The following is a 23,060-nucleotide window of genomic DNA, read 5'->3' on the forward strand; positions in this document are numbered from 1 at the left end:
AATTCCCTGGGGAAGGGCACACATGAATTTCTGATATATCAATTTGTCTGAATTTCTAAAAGAAGGTTAAGGGAAACTTAGAATGTTGACTCAATTTTAAAATAATGCTAAAATGTGTTGGTGCCTCACAGTTAAGGATATTTTAGCTATTCAAGAAATATTTCTACCAGAATGAACCAGTAGAATTCTAGTAGAATTCTAACATATGAATCAGGAAGTGCTCAGGCTCTCATAGAACTTGCTTAGTGCCTTGATATTTGGTCATCTATTAAGGTTCAATGCAATGCATTCAGGTCCCTGGACATGTGATATCATGTGCCATTTCTTGCTGGAGTTTATGACTAAATGTGTGTAGGAACTCATTGCTGAGGGTATTTATAAGAGCAAAAGGTCATTATTTTAAAATTGCTTGTTTTTGCCATACCTTTAGGGTCAGCTGGATTCTGACTTTCATAGCAGAAACTTTGTGAATGCATAATAAAGGCACATGTTAAGGCTTAGTGTCTGCTAACATGGGTTGTTTTGGAAATGCAGTTTGTCTGATTTTGAAAGTATATCTTTCAGGTAAATGTTCTGGCTGGACTCTGGATGAATAATAGATACCTAAATATAGGTTTCAGAGGGTTTTCCAGCTGCTTTTATGACAATGTCTCAAATGAAAGCTCCCTGAGAGCTTAAGGTACCACCAAAATCACCTGCTGGTTTGTTAGAGTTTTCGGCTTTCAGCTAAAAAATCCATTGCAGAGAAGGATGGGAGACATCCTCTCCCACTCTAGGCAGGTGCTTATTTTCTAACAACACCAGATCCATCCAGAGTCGATGCTGTGGCGTATCTACCTTTTTTGCTGACCAGAGCTACTATCCCCAGTCTCTAGAATGCATGGGTGACATGCCTGCAAACCTCGGTGGCCCACTTCCAACTGCATCACCAGAGTTTCCTAGTCAGGGGGAGCCTTGGTGCCATTGCCTTGCTTGTTCTGTTGGTGAGGGTCAGGCATCAGCAATAAGGTCCTCATTATTCTTACAGACAAATTTACATCAATAGTCTTTAATCTTGAGATTAAAAGATCCTGGAAACAGTTCCTGGCACGTAGTAGGCATTTGTCAATTATTTTTCTTCTATGCCTTAGGCTTTTCTTCAGAGTTCATTTTATACCTCTTAAGATTTGCTTGGGAGGGGAAATTACCAGTCTCCTTTCTGTCAAGTGTACCTTGCTACAAAGCAACAGTTTTTGTTCTACCTAAGTTCTGTTGTTTAAGCCCATTTGTTTATGTTGTAATACATAGGATCCATGTACTCTTTGAATGCCTGCAATTATAAGCACTTTTTATTTTTATTGCGTTAGCCTCACCTATACTTTTGACTGGAAAGAAATAAGCTATTCAACTCTGAAGTTTTGGAAAGAATGCAAATTTGCTTATTCATGCTCCTCTAGATCTGTAATACATATGTTTGAAAGCTGTATGGAGAAGTTGAGAGTCCTGTTGGTTTTCTTTTGTGCCTGGAGTTAGGTAACCCTTCATCTGCTTCACTGCATGTCGTACCAATCTGTTGTTGTTGTTGTGGCCAAACTAAGCCAATGTAGAATGTTAATGCTCTGTATAACTCCTACTCTTCCTGGGCCCCTTGCAGGGATTCATTAATATGATGTTGGACTCAAAGGAAGAAGGTGGTGGTTTTTTTCCAGGTGACCTAATTAATTTTGTGCTTGGTTCTTGACTTTCCCAATGGTCGTTGTTTTCCTCTTATTTATAGCCTCCCCTTCCAGTACTGCAGTAAGAGATTGTAGGGGTTTGTTGACAGAAAACCTTCTTTCCCTTTGTCCTACTGTAAGATCCCCTATAGGGTGAGATTTCAGGCTCGTGAATTATCGTGCTTAGAATAAAGGTCTCGCCAAATTGCTCTTTTCATCTCCAAAGACTCCCCCTATCCTCATTCTCACATTTAGAGCCTTTTCTTCGTGAAGGGACCTATCAGAAGTTGGCAACAGGCCAGTGCTAAGGAATAATAAACATTGTAAAAGACATACGTGCTTTGGTTTCACGAGCCCTAGCTCATCTCTAGAAAGGCTCTATACCCTTTGGAGAGGCAGGACTTGGCATGTGCTGGTCCTCTTTCTGTCCTGCTTTTTGAGAAGCAAGAATGAGAAAAAGCTGAGACACAGGAGGTCTAGGGTAGTCTTCAAATTTTACCAGAAGTAGTAATTGAAATTGAAGCCTGTGCACAGAGTTCCTACTTGGACTCTCATCCACCTGCCCTAGGGCTGGTGTGTTGATTATTGAGCAATAGTATTACAAATTCACTCTTTATCAGTTATGAGTTAAAGTTAATAAGTGGTCCTATTACTTGGTTTAATAGAACACTACCCCTTCCGTGCTAAAAGAGTGGTATGAAGAATGTGTCTTTCTTGTTTGAAGCTACATTAGAAATATTAGCTGGAGGATTTTATTGCGAAGGCTTCTTTCCATTACACTTTTCAGTCTTTTTACTGCCAAGCCAAACAAAGATAAGGGTTTGCCTCACTGGATAGATAAGTACTATATAGCTCTTCTTATTTTTCCTTCTGGCTAGTTGTTAGAATGGAGAGATAGCCTGGCATTCAGGAACAAGTATGGCATGGTTGAAAGAAGGGAAATGCAAGTCAGCTTTCTAGGAATTTAAATTTCATGTAGCAGCAATTAAGAGGACCTTTAGAGGCATTATGACCTGGAATCACATGCCAGGGTCTAACATGAATGACCTAACACAGTGTGACTAACATGTTCAGCTTTTTGCCTGACTTAAAAGATATATAACAACTTTTTATAATCTTATTTGTAAAAATACTATAATTTCATGCCAGAAACATCAAGGCTATGTTGAATGCAATTGAATTTCATAGCTAAACAATTTAGGAGGGCATTTTATTTAAATACCTTTGCATCCTTTTAATGATGGATTCACATGGCTAAAAGGACAGTGGAAGATAGAAGCTAAAGGCCCTGGCTAGGAGAGGCTGTGGAATGCTGCCATGGAGGGCCCCTCTGAGGACACCAGAGGAAGATTTGGGATTAATGATTGTGGAAGGTGATTAATGATTTGCTTATTTGGTGCTTAGGGTTTAATCTTTAAAGGTAGGACATCTAAATGTTTTAAACTGTCTTTGTGATGCTGAGAGGTAACTCCAGTGAAGAGGCAAAATGAGGTGACCGTGGCACTTCCACTCAACATGGAGGCATCTTTTTCCTTCTTCTAGGACCCTAAATTCTTTCGTTAGACTGTCCTTTTCCAGGTATCAATTTCCAAAAGGTTTAGTCTAGAAAGTTATTTGTTTGATTGTTCCTCTATAGACCAAGCATTCAATTCATAAACTAACTCATACTGTTTTATTCTGTTTTGATCTAAATCCTTTATGGAATGAAGCAAGATATAAATCAGTATATTGATAATATATTCATATATGTGTTCATAATTTGCATGTATATGTGTTTAAATCTACTAATATAATGAATACGTATTCAGAGAAAGTCAAAATGGCCTGCCTTCTAATGAAAAGATAATCCTTCCTATCTAGCCTCATAGAGTTTCATCTTTTAAGGTTTTCTCCTCTTCATACATTGAAATTACAGAAACTCAATCCAGAAGTGCATTTTCCAGAGTATGTGTTCTGACCAATACATTATATTTTATTAGAATTTTAGGGGGTGGGAGCAATATTGAGTTTGATGACTATGTATACGTTGAAGGAAATGACGTATCAAGTCTCATGTAAGATAATGGAGCTTTGCTCCTTTTAGTTAACTTAAAATTATTGCAGTGTCTGCTTGTCTTCCAGTGAAACTGCAGGTAACAGCTGACCTTGCTTCTTTAACATCTCTTCCTCTGGGTTACAGAACAACCCAGAAATTCTAAAATATAAATACCAGACTCCCAGCTTAATTCTGAATTCCTGTTAGGGCCAAATACAATTTACTTGTAAACACTTAGGACCAATAAAGTTTAGATGGAGCTCATAATTATACAAACTCATCTCGTTCACAAATCCCTAGGGCTCAATATTAAAGTCAGCCATTGTTTAAGGCAGAAATTCAGGTTTAGATATAGTGTAGCAAAGATTTTCCATTATATGAAATATCGATCCTATTAAACATAAAACTTTTCTCTTGGCTTTCTATTTTACTGTCTTTTGTTGCCATCAGCTGTATGCCCCTTAATTTTTTCTAGTAATACCTTGGAATTTAAAAATGAAATTACAAATGTTTATGTTTTAGTGTTTTTAAAAATAATTCAATTAAGAATGCTATGATAGAGGAGCAAAGTTGTTATTAGTAATATCAATGTGCTTACAACTTATGGAAATGAAAAATAGTCTTTAGTCCTAGCAGCCTTTCTGCTGTAGTAAAATAGTTTGTGCACTTTAAATCGCTGTGAGGTTACATCTTCAAAGGACTGAGTGGCATAAGCCAGGGAGGTCTTAGAAATCTTACAAAAGGAAAAAGATAAGAAATTATTCCTCATCATATGAAAATTATTTACTAAGAATGTATGATGTTTTAGCTTATTTTAAATTCTTCACTTTCCACTCCTTTTTGCTTCTTCCTTTTAGTTGACTATTACTGAGTTACTTACACTAATGTTGAGGTATTTGGGTTCAGAGAAAAATAGGCAAGTAAAGGAAAATTGAAAATAGTTTCAAATTCTGAGATGCAAAGAAGAACCCAAAAAAACTAAACAACCAGTTTTTTATTGCCATAGGTCGAATGTTCCTTTTTAAAAAAATCCCTCATCCTTTTCTCTCCTCTTTCAATCATATCCCACAAACGTTAATGCTCATTAATACTCTGTCTAGCTATAGCATTATCCACATTTTTGCAATAGCTCAAAAATGTCTCCAAGCCATAACTGCTGCAACTGCTTATAACTTGATGGACTATTAGGTGACGTTTCCAGTTGTTTGAGAAGTACCAGCCTATAAACATACCCAAGACAATATATTACAACTAGGGATTATGTTGTGTAAAACTTATACATATATATCTCTCCATATATGATTTCAAAGATAGATAATCTAGAGTCTACATAATCAGGCTATTGGCTGGAAACATAAATAAACTAAAAAAAAATAATTTAAAAAAAGCACTCCAGGTTTCTAATTCAGCTTCTGGAGTGTTAATGTTTTGTATGACCTTCTGAAAGCTCTTTGAGTTTTTACCACTTTTGAAAACTATTACAGCAGATATTTACCCACTTCATGTTAAGAAGTAGGCTATTAAAGAAAATCTCATAGCACATTGGTAATAACAATTTATTAGAGACCAGCCTGAACAACATAGTGAGACCCTGTCTCTCTCTCTATTTTTTTAAAGGTAGCTGGGCATGGTGGTTCATGCCTGTGGTCCCAGTTACTCAGGGAGGCTAAGGTGGGAGTGTCTCTTGAATTCAGAAGGTTGAGGCTACGATAAGCCATGATCATGCCACTGCACTCCAGCCTGGGCAAGAGAGAAAGACCCTGTCTCAAAAAAATAAAAGAAGAATTTATTAGAATGTTAACAATGACATGCCAAAATCTCTTGTATAACTATCATATACTTCATGGAAGAGATCAACACTGTTGAGCACTCCTCTGCATGCCATATGTTTTCACATAAGTTACATCCTTTAATGGCAATATAACTTTCTGAGAATTTCTTATCCAAATCCCTGTTTGCAGATGAGGAAGGTAATGTTCACAGAGATTAGATAACTTGCTGAAAGTTCATATATCTATTGCTAGGGAAGCTGACCCACTCAAAACCAGGCCTGGCCTGATTTTAGAGCCCAATATATTTTTAATCCACCATATTGTTCTTGTGGCAGATGACTTAGCACTCTTGTTTATGGATCTTTTTGAAAATTAGATTAGCAGTAGACCAGAGAAAATAAGCAGATTTACCCTGTTATTTAGCAGCCTGGCTAAGTATGTAGGATGCTTACTGAATGTGAATAGCCTTTCCTTGAGAAACTCTTCCTTTTAATGTTAGAACAATGACCTATACTTAGACTGTGTCAGCAGCTCTTTCTGTATTTTCTCAGAATGAGAAATTTAAAAGGAATTTGTGGTGAACTCCGTTTCCAAGGTCACTGTGGCCTATAGGATCCTTTCACTAAAAAGTGCCTCTCTGGACGATATATTAGGAAAGGTGTCACACTTTGAACAGATGAAGTAGAAATGCAAACTACAGTACTTGGTGAATGGACAGAGCCTCTGTTCAAAGCAAAAGTCACTCTTCCCACTGAGTACACACTTGGTGTGTGGAGCATAGATGAATTCAGCTCTATTCACCATCTCTGCGGGGCATTGTTGAGCCCTGTTCAAACTGCCTATCTCTGGCTCTGCTTTGATACGGGCTCCAGCTTTACTTTGTGACAGATGAAATGGTTTTGAGAATGCTTTGCCAAAAATAAAAGATCATCCACATTTTAGGTTTTGCTGCCATAATTATTACTTTCTTCAAAATATTCAACTAATTGTATGTCTTTAAACTTCATTTTGTGCTCAAGTAAAGAATATTAGTATTATCTGAAATCAGATCCAATTGCCAAAGAAGCATTTTAATCATAAAATAGCCCAATTTCTGAGTTACTGAAAAATGTCATGGTTAGTGAATTATATTGGAACAGGTGGAACACACTGAGTTATTTATTCATAGGGGATGCCCAGATGAATGTAATAAGAGTCCTGCCTTGGAGATACTCATAAACTAGTCTGGAGAACAGCCACAGAAACAAATAATTACAGTATAGTATGGAGCATATTAATATAGATATATACAAGTTGTTACAGGAGTCAGAAGGAGAAACAACTTAACTGACTTGATCCAAATACCTTAAGTTTCAAAGTGAAAATATATTTGATGGATTTGGGAATTAGTAGTTACTGATAATACTTCAGAGAGTGGTTTAAGGGAGTGTCTGGGGGTAAGTTATATTTCAGGGGTAATAAAAGCAGAGAAAAGTTGTGCAAACTACTTCTTTCAAAATTTTGCATAAGAACGAAGGAGGAGGAGAAGAAGAGGAGGAAAGAGGAGAAGGAGAGGAGAAAAACACAGTAGCTAGTGAAGAACACCAAGCACTTTTAAGAGTAGGAAGCATGTCCCTAAGGAAATATTCTGATACAGAGCTGGGAAACTTGTGGACATGACACCCTCTGGGATAGGGGGAGGAAAAGGAGGGAGAATGCAGATAATGTGGAGATTAGGTAGGTGGAAGGAGAGCCTGAGGGAGTTTTTGTTTTATGCCCTGTGTTTTCTCTGGGAAGTATTAAATGGAATTCAAGATCACATCTCAGAAAGAGGACCAGGGAGGAGCAGGTGGAGGAGCTTAGTAAGATGATGGAACAGCTACTAGGGGGAATTGGAAAGGTTATTGAAGAGAGAGTACAAGACAGTCAAACAAGTTGGAAAAAGGTCAGTGATGTTGAATGAATATATCCAGTAAATAAAAGACGTTTTACTCTACTTGAGAAATTATTTACACAAAGTATTATGTCAGGGAAATGAGTAGAGATGTGACAGAAATGTTACAATTCTTAATTATTAAATTTGAAACTGTTTTGTGCTGAGAATGTCTCCTATGGATTGTGTTTCTTGGGATTCCAAAGAATACAGAGTTGATCTTAATTGTTGTTGTTGTTTTATTTGGTAGTGGTGGAAACTGTTTTATGAACATATTAATTAGATTGGAGTTCCATTTTCATGACCTGATTTTTTGAAAATGTGAGATTTCCTGTGCTGCCTTGAAATAACTCTTGGGTGACAAACAGAAGCTTTAAGATGTTTGCTTTGAATTTTATCTTCAAATGAATAAAAATCACAGTGGGAAGAAAAGCCAAAATGATTCAGCTTTGCTCCCTTTTTAATGGGAACCTTTCTGTGGTTTATGTTAGAATGTCACAAATCCATATATATGTAACCTGCTTTTACAAAAATTTCTTCAAAACCGCTATGAAGCTTACTTGAAAGTGTCACCAGTCTCTGAGAAATGTACTGGAAATAAGGAAACATAATATGACTTTAACCAGAACTGATGTAACCCAATTTAAATATTTATACATTTAAATTCTCTTTTATGTCTCCAAGATAAATAGGAGAAAATGACAAATAAAATATGTAAGTTAAGGGATATTATTAAATAGCCTTATAATTTTCTAGGTCATGAGAATAAACCCTGGAGGATACTGTGACTTTAGCCAATATTATGAATTCCTTTCATCTCTTCTAATCATCTCAGCAGAGCTTCCGCTATTATTGTCAGCATTCAGTGCTCACCACTACTTTATACAGAGCTTGCTTTGTAGAATTTTTGCTGTGGCTCTAAAACTCTAAATAAGATTCTAAAAGTCTTAGTCACTTGTCAGGGAACTTCATTCTTCCTCTCCCTTGAGTTTCCATATTTTCCTTTTCTAAATATGAAAATGAGAAGGTTGACTTAACTGATCACTAAGGTGCTATAAAAATCTATGATCTTATATCTTACCTAGTTAATTTACTCATTTCTGTCTTATTCAGGTATAATTGTTCTTCCATTAAAGGTAATGCAGAGAAACCACACATAAATCAACAAACACCTCCAGGACTGAGCTCTGATGCTTTTCTCAAGTATTTGGCCTCTCCTATGGAATATCCTTAGCCTGTCTACCCTGGGTATTTTGCTTAATTCCTTCTCCACAAAACCTAACTTTAAATGGCAGCCTTTTTCATGGGGAAGACAGCAGCGTTATGCCCATTAATGCTGATATCCACAGTATTTGAGAAAACATATTCCATATGCAACCTATACATTTCTCATATCTTCCCAACTCTTCTCTTGATAAAGGTCTCAGGCCCTTCCTTTTTCATATATCCTCCATTTAATTTAAGGAAATAACATGATATGAAGTCCTCAATCTTAAGAACCTTGTCATTGGGTTGCTCACTATGTTTAAAACAAATAATTGGCGTAATGATGGAGAGTCCCTTGATGTTCTAGAGAAGAAAGGAAAGCTAGCAATGTGACAGTGGGCAAATTGAGAAAACCGTAGTGGTATTGAGATCAGTGAAAGAGACCTCTTACAAGTCCTAAAGTAAGGCATTTGAGTCTTAAACCTTTGGGTGTGTTAATTTTAAAAGAAGAAAATATTTGTGGGAAAAGTCCTATTTTTTAGAAAATAATCCATGCCAGATTTGATTTTTGAGAGAGGTTGAATGCTAAGTTGCCTCAGGATGTCATCATTTGAAAGGGTGACCACATTCTGTGAGATCTTCACTGCACACAGCCTTTTGCTTCAAAGAACTTTCTGAGACCAAGCTAGCCTTTGAGACCAGGTATTAACATTATAATCTGTTCTATTCATTGCAGTAGCCACCTCGACTACTTTTTTCTACTTTATACCACAATACCCAGCATGGTGTTGTACTTAATAGGTACTTTTTAAATTTTTTCTTAATAAATAATTATGTGTACAGAAAAGAATGATAAATAAAAATTATATTGTCAGGGGAAATTTTAATTAAATAACTTTATATTTTTCAAATAATGTTATTGTGCTATGTTTTGAGATAAGGTAGGGTCGTATGCTATAAAAAAATAATACAGATAATAACTATCACATTTAACAGGTTATCCATTCCAAGTATAGACTAATTTTTTTATAGACATCATCTTACTTAATCATCCCCCAAGTCTGTGGCAAGGGCTTGTTATCTACTTACTAAGGGTGCAACCTTGGGTCACTTATCTAACCTCTCCATGATCTGTAACATAGGGACAGTAAATAGTGCTCATTGCATAGGGTTGCTGTGAAGATTAAATGAGAAAACCAGTCTGGTGCTTAGAACACCTGTCACTCAGTAAGTATCCAATAAATATTGTTATAGTACAGATTAGGCAACTAGCTGTGAATGGTTAACCAGGTTGCCTAGGGTAATCAGTGGCAGGCCAGTTCCAACCTAGATCTTACCCATTAACTATAGGTTGCTTGGAGGTCTAAACTGCCTCTTCTATATCACATTCTTGTTCAGTAAATACAGGGACAATACCTTGGGTTAAGTTTGAATTATGAGGGATAATTTATTCCTCCTCATCTCTCAAGCCTCAGCAAGAATCGACTGATGTGCCCTCCCATGTTGAGTCAGTGCCTACCTTATACAGGATGGATTTTCTGTTTATGACTGTCTTACTCAGGCCCTGCTTCATTAGATTCTCTGTTCTTAGCACGATGCCTGACACATAGTAGGTGCTCAATAAAATGGTTTTAGAGTAAACATTACTTTTCCAGAATTGTGTCCTGGGAATTTACGGCTTTTAATATTAATTTCAGGTTTTTAGGATATAGCCCATGTTTTTGGGGGGATAGATACTGTTTCTATAAAAATTGTCATCTTGAGCATAAATAATTCCCACATATCTTGATTTCTGGCACTTGGGAGAGTTTAACTGGATTTGTAGAAGCAACCATCCTGCCGAACTGGGTGTATCTGTAAAATCTAAATGCTATTGCTACAAATCACCTTATCTAAGACACCATTTCTTCAAAACTAATAACTAGCTCATTCACTTTCATATAGGAATCTTTCTTCCCTTGAAGATATGTATGTTTTATCTTGCTGGTGAGATAAAAGTCTGTAAATTATCTCCACAGCTGGCTCTGATGCTTGATTATGCCCCTTTCTGCATCTATAACATTGATGTTTCATTTTAATTACTTTTCATCACAGTACATGATGTGGTCTTCAGACATAGACCAGCCTCTACGTGTGGCTCTTCGTTCTTTTTATACATCTTTCACTGTCAAACTAAGCTCTAAAAATCATCTCCCTAATATCTCTTCACTTGCCAAGAAAATATACTAGCTTTGTATTATATATAATACAGCATAAAGCTCTGCCTCATCTGGCCTCCTCCTTTCTAGTCTCATTGTAGAAATGATAATTTTTATTAATATTATCAGTGTTAATTAATTTTTCTCATTATTCTAGGATACATATCCTATATTTGAGTTTTTAAATATATCAATTCTTTAGTATAGTGGTTATAATCACACTATATATGTATAGAATGAGGTTTTATTCTCACTTTATTATGAAAGAGTATCAATAACTATTTTATATCATTATATGTAGTTTTGTCAGAGAACATCCTGAAAAATTAACTTCAGTGTTTTAAAAAGCCATAGTTCTCAGTGTGATGGAGATGGTGAGGATTGGAGAATGTCATTAGGGAAGGCAGTTGTATCATTTATCAGAAATAACTGCAAGACTTTGTTGGGGGGAAAGTAATAAGGAGTATGAAAATCTGGAGGTTGAAGAGTGGGTAGGAAGAGGAAGTGGCAGGTATATTTTGATAAAGCATTCGAGGGTTTCATACCTATCTCTCTTAGCCAGTAGTACAATGCAAGGGAAAGATCCCATGCTTTAAAGCTGTATTGAACCAAGTTCAAATTCAACTCTGATGCTGACTGGTTAACTTTGAGCAAATCACCTTTTATGAGCATCACTTAACTCATTTATAAGAGAAAAATACAACAGTTCCAATCACCCAGATTTATTTTAAGGATTCAATGAGATAATACATTATTTAATTTGTCATTTTTAAACCGCAGCTTTTCCCAGGCAGCATTTAAGACAACCAACAAAGTTATATGTGCATAACTTATAGGGAGAATGTTGATGAAGGGCAAAGAGAAATAAGGTATGATGTTCCTACTCACATATGTATGTAATAGGTAAAAAAAAAAAAAAAAAAAAAAAAATTTATATTACCTTTACAAACGGCACCAGAATCCTCTTGGGGAAGGAAGAAAAATGTCTTTGCTAGAAGATATACATATATATTTTATATATATATATATATTATAATATATATATATTATATATTATAATATATATATATTATATATTATTATATATATATATATATATATTTTTTTTTTTTTTTGAGACAGAGTCTCCCTTTGTTGTCCAGGCTGGAGTGCAGTGGTGTGATGTCATCCCAGTGCAACCTCCGCCTCCCAGTTTCAAGCGGTTCTCCTGGCTCAGCCTCCCAAGTTGCTGGGACTACGCATGCAAGCTGCCACACCCAGCTAATTTTTGTATTTTTAGTGAAGATGAGGTTTCACCATGTTGGCCTGGCTGGTCTCGAACTCCTGACCCCAGGTGATCCACCCATCTCAGCCTCCCAAAGTGCTAGGATTACAGGAGTGAGTCACTGCAGCTGGCCTAGAAGAGCTATTTTGAACGTGCCCTTGGGATAGGAAGAAAGTCCCTGAGGATTTGACTATAGGTAGGTGCTCAAGTGCTCTGAGGGTGAAAACTTCTCTGCATAACAGAAGAAGAATTTAGTGCTAAAGAGCCAATGAGAATGATGGAGATGAGGCAGAGAAATTAGGAGAGAGGACAGGATGAGGAAAATTCGCCCTGGGAAGGCTGAGAACTGCGGGTATACTCCATAAACAGATCCCTCCCCAGTACTGACAGTGGTTCGGTGGGTGAGGGGTATTGGAGAGGGTACAGGGAGTTGCTAGGGGTGGGAAGACCACTAATATATGTATGTCTTACTTGAAGCCTCAGGAGTACCTGAAGTAAGTGATTTTGATGGTGTTGGTGGCATGTGAATCAAAATGAGCTGTGTTGTGTTGGCAAAGCAGGTCAATGAGCCCAGCCTTTAGGAAATTATCAGAAATTTAGAGGTGAGTTTTGGGACTCTTACTGGTCATGAAATTAGGAAGTTCAAATCAATTTTGTTTAGATCTCAAGGGAGGCAGAGGGCCTTCCATCTTTCAAGAGTTAAGCAGACCATGAAGTCCAAGGGTATGCAAGATGGAATGTAAAGTTCTCACTAAGCTTCCTGGGATCCAGGGTAAATCAGGAAGCTTAAACACAAATCCCCGTGTCCATTAGATAAACAATTTGATGGATCAGGGAAGCACACCACTTATGATACTAAGATCAGAAAGAAATTTGTCCTAAGTTGTGCATAAAGATTAATGATATACATATATAAATCATGGTATCTGCTCAACTTAGTGTGTTTGATATATTTTAGTTCCTCCCCTGTCCCTTTTTTCCCCTATGGATTTCTGTGGAAGATTGTAGTATATTTGAAAGTTCTTTGAAAATTGTAAATACTATTGTTAGTTTATAATTAAAAGAAAGCAGCCGGGCGTGGTGGCTCACGCCTGTAATCCCAGCACTTTGGGAGGCCGAGGCGGGTGGATCACGAGGTCAGGAGATCGAGACCATCTTGGCTAATATGGTGAAGCCCCGTCTCTACTAAAAATACAAAAAATTAGCTGGGCGTGGTGGCGGGCGCCTGTAGTCCCAGCTACTCCGGAGGCTGAGGCAGGAGAATGGCGTGAAACCGGGAGGCGGAGCTTGCAGTGAGCCCAGATAGCGCCACTGCAGTCCGGCCTGGGCGAAAGAGCAAGACTCCGTCTCAAAAAATAAATAAATAAATAAATAAATAAATAAATAAATAAATAAATACCTGTGTACCAGATTTCATTAAAATCTGATTAAATACTATTAAAGAAAGTATAATAAAATAGATAGTTTAAGAAAAGGATAATCCAAATAAAAAATATGTTTCTTATTAAAAAATGGTATGTCTTGCCAAATTTTGAAGTTAAAAGCACAGCATTCTCACTTCTTTAACCCAACTTATAGCCCATTATAGCACTAGATTTTAGAATCCTGAGTCCTATGCCATCTGTAATGGCAACAGTCTTACAGGGTGATACAACCTTTTGTAATTCTTAAGGAGACTTGAATTTTTGAGGCAAATATTGAGTCTATACATGGACATTTGTTGTGTAAGAGTGGAAGTGGAAGTCAAAATTCTGAGCAAGGTTGCTCCCAATAAGATCTGTCAGCTCACAAGATTGCTTCCCTAGGCTTGAAATGTTTCAAGCACAAATTCAATTCATAAGGAAAATGAGAATCACGAAAATGATTATGAAATAGCAAGCAGTCTGGAAAGAGGATGTAGACGAATGCCAAAGCTTCTGGAATTTATGAAATATTTCCATTTATGGGGCCAGGTGAAATAAGTTGTTCTTTCAGAAATGTGTGACATGGCTATTATATATTATCCCCCTAAAACAATTTATTTGATCATAAAACAAAACAACAAAAACAAAAACTCATAAACAGCAATGACAAAACAACTAAATAAAAAAGAAATGCAGTTCTTGAATACAGGATATAAAGGCTCAGTGCATTTTTTCATTTTCTTATTATTTCTTTTCCCTGGCTAGGTGAGTTGGCTGTTTTATATTGGCACTAAGAGTTTGATACCACTGCTAGAATGGTCAAGTATTTGACCTGGCCATGAGTAAAAGATGTTTGATTGACAGATGAGTCTATCTGTGTCAAACAGCTTTACCTTGAGAAAAATCACAACTTTGAAAGCAGTAACACTTCAAAAGAATATTGAAGATTATGGCCACTTTCCCCCACCTCTCCCCAAAATCTATTTTCATTCAGGTTCATTATGAGCAGCTCCTTTGGGTAATTTGGGTTGCGTGCTTTCTCCACCCCTTCTGTATCCTTGGCTTCTTCAGAGCGTCAATCAAGACAAGCAAAAGATTCAAGAAAAAAAGGGAAATGGCCTTTCAGTACCTGAGCCTTCACACCAATTGATCATTGCTAAGTGCTCCAAAACTGCTGAGTACAGTATTTAGGAAGTGTCCAGTACATCAGCCTGGCATATATTGTTCTCAACTTGAGGTCACTAATGCCTATTGCAAATGTGCTTTACGTCAGCCAAATGATGTGTTTAAAAACCTCTATGTCTAGCATGAAGAAGAATCTCTTTCATTCTCATGTTACCTTAAAAGATTTTCATACCAATATACATCAGGGAGGAGCAAATTTTTGTTTCATATATTACACATGTTATGGTGCACATGAAGACTGGAAACGGTAGTTATTTGTTGGGCATGTGTATGAATTAGTATGTAAAATACACAGCATTTTTTTCTCTTCTAAGTTACTAAATATTAGATATTTAATGTATTTCTTTTGCTTTGCTAATTTATTCAAATGTAATCCTGACTAATCCATTATTTTGTTAACATGTCTACTTGATTAATGTGTTTTTCCCCTCTTCTAATTCTGATCCACAAATTTTATAGCTATTCATTGTATTACTTAATCTAAGTCCACTGAAGATTATCATTACTCATGTTTCTCCATTAAAGACAATGATAATATCACTGAGTTATCTTAGTTCGGACAGAAATTTGGCTAGCATTCATTACTTGATTTTCTTGGAGTTTTGTAATTTTTTTTTTTTTTTGCATATTTGTCAGCATTGTATACTCCTGAAAGCATTGTGTTTAAAATACCTATTTCTTGATCAGTAGAATTGATATAGCTGACTTACACGGATCAATAACATGATTTTAAGAGCATTTCAAGGAAATCTCTCATCTGCATTGTCATTTTTTTCTAACACAGTTTGCACTATTTACAAATGAAAATTTTATATTACTTTACATATTTTCCTGTAAAAATTAGAAAACTGTATTCTTTGGCACCCGAATGTGTCCTTGAATTATTAATTTGTTAATTTTGTATGACATCCTTATTTATTAGAGAAGCAGTAATATTTCTCATGGGAATGCATGTATTAATACTTTCAGAGGTCCAGAAAGTATCAGGAGATTAAATACTGAGATTAAAGAGTACTCTCTTCCCACCATTATGTTCAGTTCTGATTTTCCAGCTGTGTAGCTAGAACAAAGAAAGAATGTGGGTTTTTTTTTTTTTTTTTAAAGAATAAGACAAGGCTAGAAGGTATGCCCTTGTGAGGGCGCCACTGACTGTGTCATCACAGGAGGGCCCTGATACATGAATATTCGGTCTCCAGGAAGCCAAGTATGATATTCACAACCACATAATAATGTGCTAACTTCATTCATAGTAATCACAGATAATGTAGTATTTGTATCTGCCATACAGTTTTGAAGGTAAAATATGGAACCTATTTTGGAAATTTCACATAACATCTTGAGCTGTGTTAATAGAACCAGAATAACCCAAAATAAAGAGGTAATGAGTGCACTTGACCCTGCATCATTCAGACCTCAGCTGGAATATTGTGCTTCCTTTTGGGCTGCAGACAAACAGAAGAGGACTCAGGAGAGTGACAAGAGAGGAAGCAAGCTCATGCCTTGTCACATATAAAGTGGTTGAAAGGCTGCAATTGTTAGAGAAAATGATGCAGTAATTGAAGAACGGGTACTGGGAAGAGGCTAGTTCTTTGAGGCTGCTAATCTGAAATATAACAAGTGGATGCACCTGCAGTAAAAGAGATTAAGCCCCAGAATGAGTCTGGATGTTCTAATGGTCAGAACAGGCATTTCATATGACATGGCCTGCATTGGTCCAGGTGGTGAAGTAAGGATGGACAAACATGCGTTGTTTGCAATGATAAAAAATCATAAGTAGATGATAACATTGATTTGCTGAAATTTTTCTCTTTTTTGTTTGGTGTAAAACTTTATATGTCATACTTTTTGCCTTGTGGTTTTTTTGTATCTTAGGACAAAGGTATTCTTAATCCCTTTCTTTGTCTTCTTGAAAGATGCAACCATGCAGAAAATGCATACCTCCTGTAAATTGTTTCCTGTCTTTTAGTAAACCTTTGTTTAAATGAGTCATACGTTTAGCAATTTTAACATTTTAACTTGGCTCTAATTAATGATAATATAGTGTGATTTATGGTCTTCTAAAGAAATGTAGACATAGAAAATCGAGATAGAGGTTAACATGTGAAGAATAGATTGTATTTTGGGTTAGAAAATTAAATATTGGCTTATATCAGTAAGATTAGGCCTTACTATTTGATTGTACGAGTTTACTTTAAATTTCTAGACTTTCAGGGCTTTGTAAAGATAAATTTTATTTTAAAACAGCTTTAGATTTGCAGAAAAATGGCAAAGATAGTGCAGGGAGTTTCCATATACCCCTCACCCACTGCCTTTTATTAAAGTCTTATATGAGTATGATACTTTTGTTACAATGAATGAACCAGTATTGGTACATTATTATTATTTAAAGTCCCTATTCATTCATATATCCTTAGTTTTACCTAAGGTTCTTTTTTTCTATTCCAGAGCCCCACTCAGGATACCACATTGCATTTAGTTCTCGTGTTTCATTTATCTTTGCTATAGGATTTTCTCAGATTTTCCTTGTTTTTGATGACCTTGGCAGTTTTGAGGAGTACTGATTAGGTATTTTGTAGAATGTCTCTCAGTTGGAATTTTCTGATTGATTTTTCATGATTAGACTGTAGTTAGTGTTTTGGGGAGAGAGACCACAGAGGGTAATGTGCCATTTTCCATCACACTGTCAACATGACTAAAGATGTTAACCTTGATCACCTGATCGAGGTGGATTTGGTCAGGTTTTTCCACTATAAATGTATTATTTTTCCTTATTTTTATTATTTTCATACTTACCCTTTGGAAGGAAGTCATGATAAACAACCCACACTTAAGAGGGTGTTATACTCCATCTCCTTGAAGGCAGAGAATCTACATAAAATATTTGCAATTCTTCTCCACAGAAGATTTGCTTATTCTCCCTCATTTAATTATTCAGCATTTATGTATATCAGTATGGACTCATGGATATTTATTTTATGCTTAGGTTATAATCCACTACTGTCATACTCATCGTGCTGTGAAATTGTTCCAGCTTTGGCCATTGGGTACTATTTCTTGTGTCCCTTTGATACATCCCCACAATTGTGGTTTTGTTTTCTGTTTTTTGTTTGTTTTGTTTTGATGCACTTTCATCCTTTCTAGCATTACACAATACTTGAGGCTTATCAACAATATAACTCCTTCCTCATCATAGATTCAGCCATTTCTCCAAGGAGCACAGGTTCCTTTCATTGGAAAATGGTATTAAAAAACAAGATTTGAGCAATAGGTGTGTTCATTGACTTTGGGTTGTCATTTCCTTTTGGCCTTCTTGGCTGACAGAGCAAGGACATATATTTGTGTATACCAACCTGTGTATGTACACATATCTAACAATCAGGAAGCATAAATAGATAGATGATAGATAGATAAGCATTAGTTCATACTGATATTTTCAAATCTAACTCATTACCACATGGGTCATTCTAGCTTCTTCCTCTTGCTTATCTATAATCTTCCACTCCAACAGTGAAAAACTACCATCCATCATTTGCTTACTTAATTGTTCAATTCCAGTGGTGCTGTTCCATTTATCCTTACTGAAGTTGAGATACATAAATATAAGCTGAATTTTTCTCAAACCCTTAGAAAAATTATTTTTCCCCCAAAATGTTTTTTACCCTGCAAACTCTTAAGATTTTAAAATGTATTTGTGTCCCAAATGTTTTTCTGTACATAAAAATTGATATAGTCAACTTTATATTGTTTGCAGTTAACTTGGGACATGGATAATGGAAATTCTCAGATAATTCCACAATTTAAGTTTATCTGTTGCTTTCATTATTTGTAATCAGCATACTCTCCATATGACAACTATATCTATGATAAGAAAATTGACTTCTTTACCTATAAATCTCTGTACTTTCTTGACAGACACCAAAGAACTACATGTTGAGTGTATCCTGCTGGTAACTTAAGGAGAATAGTAACTTGTAGTTTCCACCTTTAGCAACTGGACATTGGCCATACTCTGATTTACCAAAAGAGTCCTTGTAATCACAAAGGAAAGCAGCGATTTGGCTTCAGATATTAAAGCAACTCTTTTTGAGGTGGCTAGATGGTTAGGAACACACTGAAGAATAGATTTTCAGTAATGAGCCATATTTTCAATGAATGTCCCAAGGAAAACAATTTTAAGATCTTGCATAAAAGAGTTCATATGCCTCAAATTTGCATTTAATTCTTACATTAGGTTGAAAGCTCATGTAGAAAACATGTAATGTAAAAATTGGAGAGCTCAAGAACACAGTCATTTCCCCTTGGGTGCTAACAAAAATATACTACCCAACAGTGCCTTTGTTTGTAGTCTAATATTTTAGAAGGAAAAAAAGACCCCACAAGCAAACATGTTTTTTTTTTCTTAGTCCAGAAAGAAGAAATACAGTGTGAACATAATACTTAGGGTAGACAAAATGGCCAAAATAGATTAAGTTGGCATCCTTTTTAGCTGCAGCTTCCTTAACCTTGTATCACACCCTGACATCATCTTCCTACATGGCCACACCTCATCCCCCCATAGCCAAACATTACTTGCATTCATCACTCATTCGTAGATGCCAAATCAGACATGGTTCTTGCCCCTATGGAGTTTATGATTAACTGGAGAAGACATGCATTAATCAAATTCTCTTTCTCTCTCTCTCTTATTCTCTCTCTCTCTCTCTCTCACACACACACACACACACACGCACACGCACACACACACGAAACTGTGACTGGATCAGATGCTACAGGAGAAAGACACACAGGGTTCAAAAATCTGTGAGGGGTTTTTTGATCTGTTCAGGGAAAATCAGGAATGTCTTCTCTGAGGATGAGTAGTTCAGGCTGTGATTTGAAGGATCAGTAAGAATTAACCAGGAAAAGAAGGCAAGAGAGAGAACCTTATGTGGTGAATGAACAGATGTTTAATATAAAGGCAGCAGAAGAGCCAGGGTAGAGGCAGGCACAGAGGTGGGAGATAAGGCTCTGGTGGCCATGCTAAAGATCCTTACTTCACCCTGACAGTGATGGATCATCACAACATTTCCAAGATCAAGAATGCACTTCCCATCTGTGTTTCCCCTAAAGTCAAAATATGGCCCATCTTTCAAAAGGAAAATTCAAATGTTACCCATTCAGTCTTCTAACACTTTCATTTCCTAATCTAATTAGAAAAGATCATTCTGGCTAAGAGGTGGTATAGTTGTTTAACCCGCCCACTCATATGCATGTGTTTGTATTTATATATAAAATTTTATTTTCACATTTCTTTTTCCTAGTGGCATTAGCAAAAGCACTCCCAGTTTCCTTGAGTTTCTTTTAAGTTTTGCTTCCCCTCTCCTCCTCTCTTCACTATGCTCTGCTGTCTTGGTGTCTCCCCACTACTCATGTACTCTCCTTCCATTTCTCAATTCTCAGATGAGGGGAGGTGCCCCAGAGGGTGACGAAGGACAGTGTGGCAGAGGACAGGAGGAAGAAAACATAGACACAGCTGCACTTCAGCATTCTGAAGCTGTAATCATCCTGAGCATCTGTCCAGGGCCTTCCTTGCCCAATTGCTTTGCCATCTGTACTTGAAGCCAAGGAGCATCAGGTGCTTTGCCTTTCCTCACCAGGCTTACGCCATAGCCTTTTCACCCCACTACCCACACCTCCCAGTGATGCTGCACCTATTTCTCCTCTGGGCTCCATGCAGTAACTTTCTGGGTTTTTTTGGTTGTTGTTTTAGAGCATTTTTGTAGACAGGGTTTTACTCAGTCATCCAGACTGGAGTACAGTGGTGCAGTTATGGCTCACTGTAGCCTTAACCTCCTGAGCTCAAGGCATCCTCCCACTTCAGCCTCTCAAGTAGGTGGGACTACAGGTACAAACCAACATGCCTGGCTCATTTTTTATTTTTTTGTAAATATAGGGTTTTTCCATGTTGCCCAAGTTGGTTTTGATCTCCCGGGCTCAAGTGATCCTCCTGGTTCAGCCTCCCAAAATGTTGGGATTATAGGTATTAGCCACTGTGCCTGGCCCAGTAACTTTCTAAATCGTGTACAGGCCTCCAGTCTCACCACCTGTCCCATTCTCCTTCTCTTTCCTTCTGCAGAGACCTAAGAGCCAAGCGGAGCCCATCTCCTTCCTACACATTCTTCCAGCCTCTTTAGGACCTGATTTCACAACCTCATGTGCCACACCCCAGCTGCACCCTCCTGGTGGAAAGTGTTTTGCAGCTTCTTAAAGATATCATTCTGCTTCATTCATCAACCTTTGTCCATGGTGTTCCTTCTGACTAGAATGTGTCCCCCAACCCCTTTGCCTGGTGAGACCCTCCTCTTCCTTTGAGACCCATCAGAAGGCTTGTCTCTTCTTGGAAACTTCTCACCCCACTCCAGTGCTGCATCCCTAGTTTCTGTGCATCCCCTGCAACCTGTGCATCACTTTTTCAAACATCGCTCCTCAAGTAGCATTGTGCATGCTGTTTTCTTGCCTTTCTCACTCACACAAATGGGAGTTTCCTGGGGGCCCTTTGTCATCACCACCTGCCTGACTGGACACACTAACACTCAGCCTACCTGCCACCTACTTGGAACCTCACAGATGTTTCTTTGATTAATAAATTAATTCATGTTTTCTCCTCTTCTGGTCAGTTCTTCCACTTTACCTGTGCTTGTTTGGATATGCAGAGCTCTAGCTGGTGAGAGTGTCCTTCTGGCTAGATTGTCTCACCACAAAGAAAATGGGTTTTCCCCATCCGGGTGTCTCTTAATTTTTTCTTCCACTCGTGTTTGGACAAAATTATTTATTGACTGGAAGGACCACATGGCAACTCTTCGTGGCTTTGAGGCCCCTTAATGAGTGTCCAAGGGAGATTCTCTCTCACTTCCAAGTTCATGGCAGACATTTATCTACCTAGTCAGCTTGAACTGAGCTCATAGAAGTTTTATTTCTGGCTTTTGCAGATCATTTTGTATGCTGTTCCTCTCATCTGAAGCTCCCTTTCTGTCTCTCCCTAGTTGGATAATAGTACACATATTAAATGTGTACCTTGTACCAAGTATGTTGAGACCTGCTTATAACTAATTTTGTTTGATCTTCATGAATAGTGTTTTGAAATAGCATTTTTCTATCCCTGCAGATAGGAAAAGTAGAAAACAAAGACTAAGTAACTTACCCAGGCTCACATGACTTGTAAGTGGCAGAGCTGGGATTTGAACCCAAGCCCTTCTGAAGCTAAAGCCTGTAGAGTACATGCTCCCTTCCTCCACATCACACTGCCCCTGCTTGTTCACACTCAATGCGAGAATCCACTTCTCAAGTTTGTCTTGCTTATTCCAACCTGTTTTGCAATGAATCTCTTTCAACAGCTCTATAGTTCCTGGCACTCACTTGGCATCCATCATTTTCTATGTTGTCATGTTTGGTATCTTTTCATGTATATAATGTGCATCTCTTCTTAGGAGTAAGACCAGAACTTTTCTGCTCTGCAGTTTTCTCCCTGTGAGGGATGGTGAAACTTGGTGGCTAAGAGCATGGTTTATACAGACAGACTTCTTAGGTTTATATTCTGGCTCTCCTCTGTACTCACTGTATCAGCTAGGGCTGATGTCTTCACTTTTTTATGATTACATTTCTACCTCTGTACAATAAGGCAAATATGAATACTTACCTCAGAGTGTTGTTGTGAAGATTGAATGAATTAATGGCCATAAAGCACTTACAGCTGTGTCTGGTACATAGTGACCACTCACTAATGGTCACTTATAATTCCTTCACAACCTGTAAGGGTCCTTTCCACCCAGGTGATGTCCCTATGTCTCAACTGAATGACTGGTTAGGGATATCTTTCCATGGGCTACTGTGGCTGCAGATAATTGCATTCTTATTTGAGAGTTATGTTAACTAGTGTGGGCTTTTATTTGCTTCTCTCTTTCTATCAATGAGTCCTGCTGCTTCAACCCTGGGTAACTGAAATTTGAAACCTTTTTCTACTCAAATTCCTTTGATGCTGAAATTCCTCTGGGGTCGCAGCTAAGCACTTTGTGTGGTAACCTTCTCTTCTGTCCTTAGGCCTGCTGAGTTCATCTGCTCAGCAGCATGTCTGACACCTGTTGCCACCTCACCCAGCCACTTCCTTGGTGACCTGGCAATGCCCAGAGGGGCCCTGCCAGCTTGGAGCCCTGTGGCAATGCTGTTTGATTCAGCAAACTGATAGCTTTCTGACATCCTTTCTTCATTTTAGCAGCCAAATCACATGCACCTTAATATTTATCAATAGCTAAGCAACACTGGAGGAAGTGAGACAGAGCCTCTGGGCTAGTCACTATCTCTGATTTTACAGAATGGTTAAGCCAGGTGTAAAATATCTCACAATAACATGCCCTG

The 23,060-nt window shown here is 37.4% G+C and overlaps 1 protein-coding gene across 21 annotated transcripts in view; it reads left to right on the plus strand.

Annotated features, from left to right (window-relative positions):
• PDE4D (phosphodiesterase 4D) overlaps positions 1-23,060 on the plus strand; it is a 1,566,198-nt gene that overhangs the window by 954,188 nt on the left and 588,950 nt on the right. The window lies entirely within an intron of this gene.

The sequence above is a fragment of the Pan troglodytes genome, chromosome 4 (assembly GCF_028858775.2).
Source record: "Pan troglodytes isolate AG18354 chromosome 4, NHGRI_mPanTro3-v2.0_pri, whole genome shotgun sequence".
In the NCBI taxonomy this organism is placed as follows: domain Eukaryota; kingdom Metazoa; phylum Chordata; class Mammalia; order Primates; family Hominidae; genus Pan; species Pan troglodytes.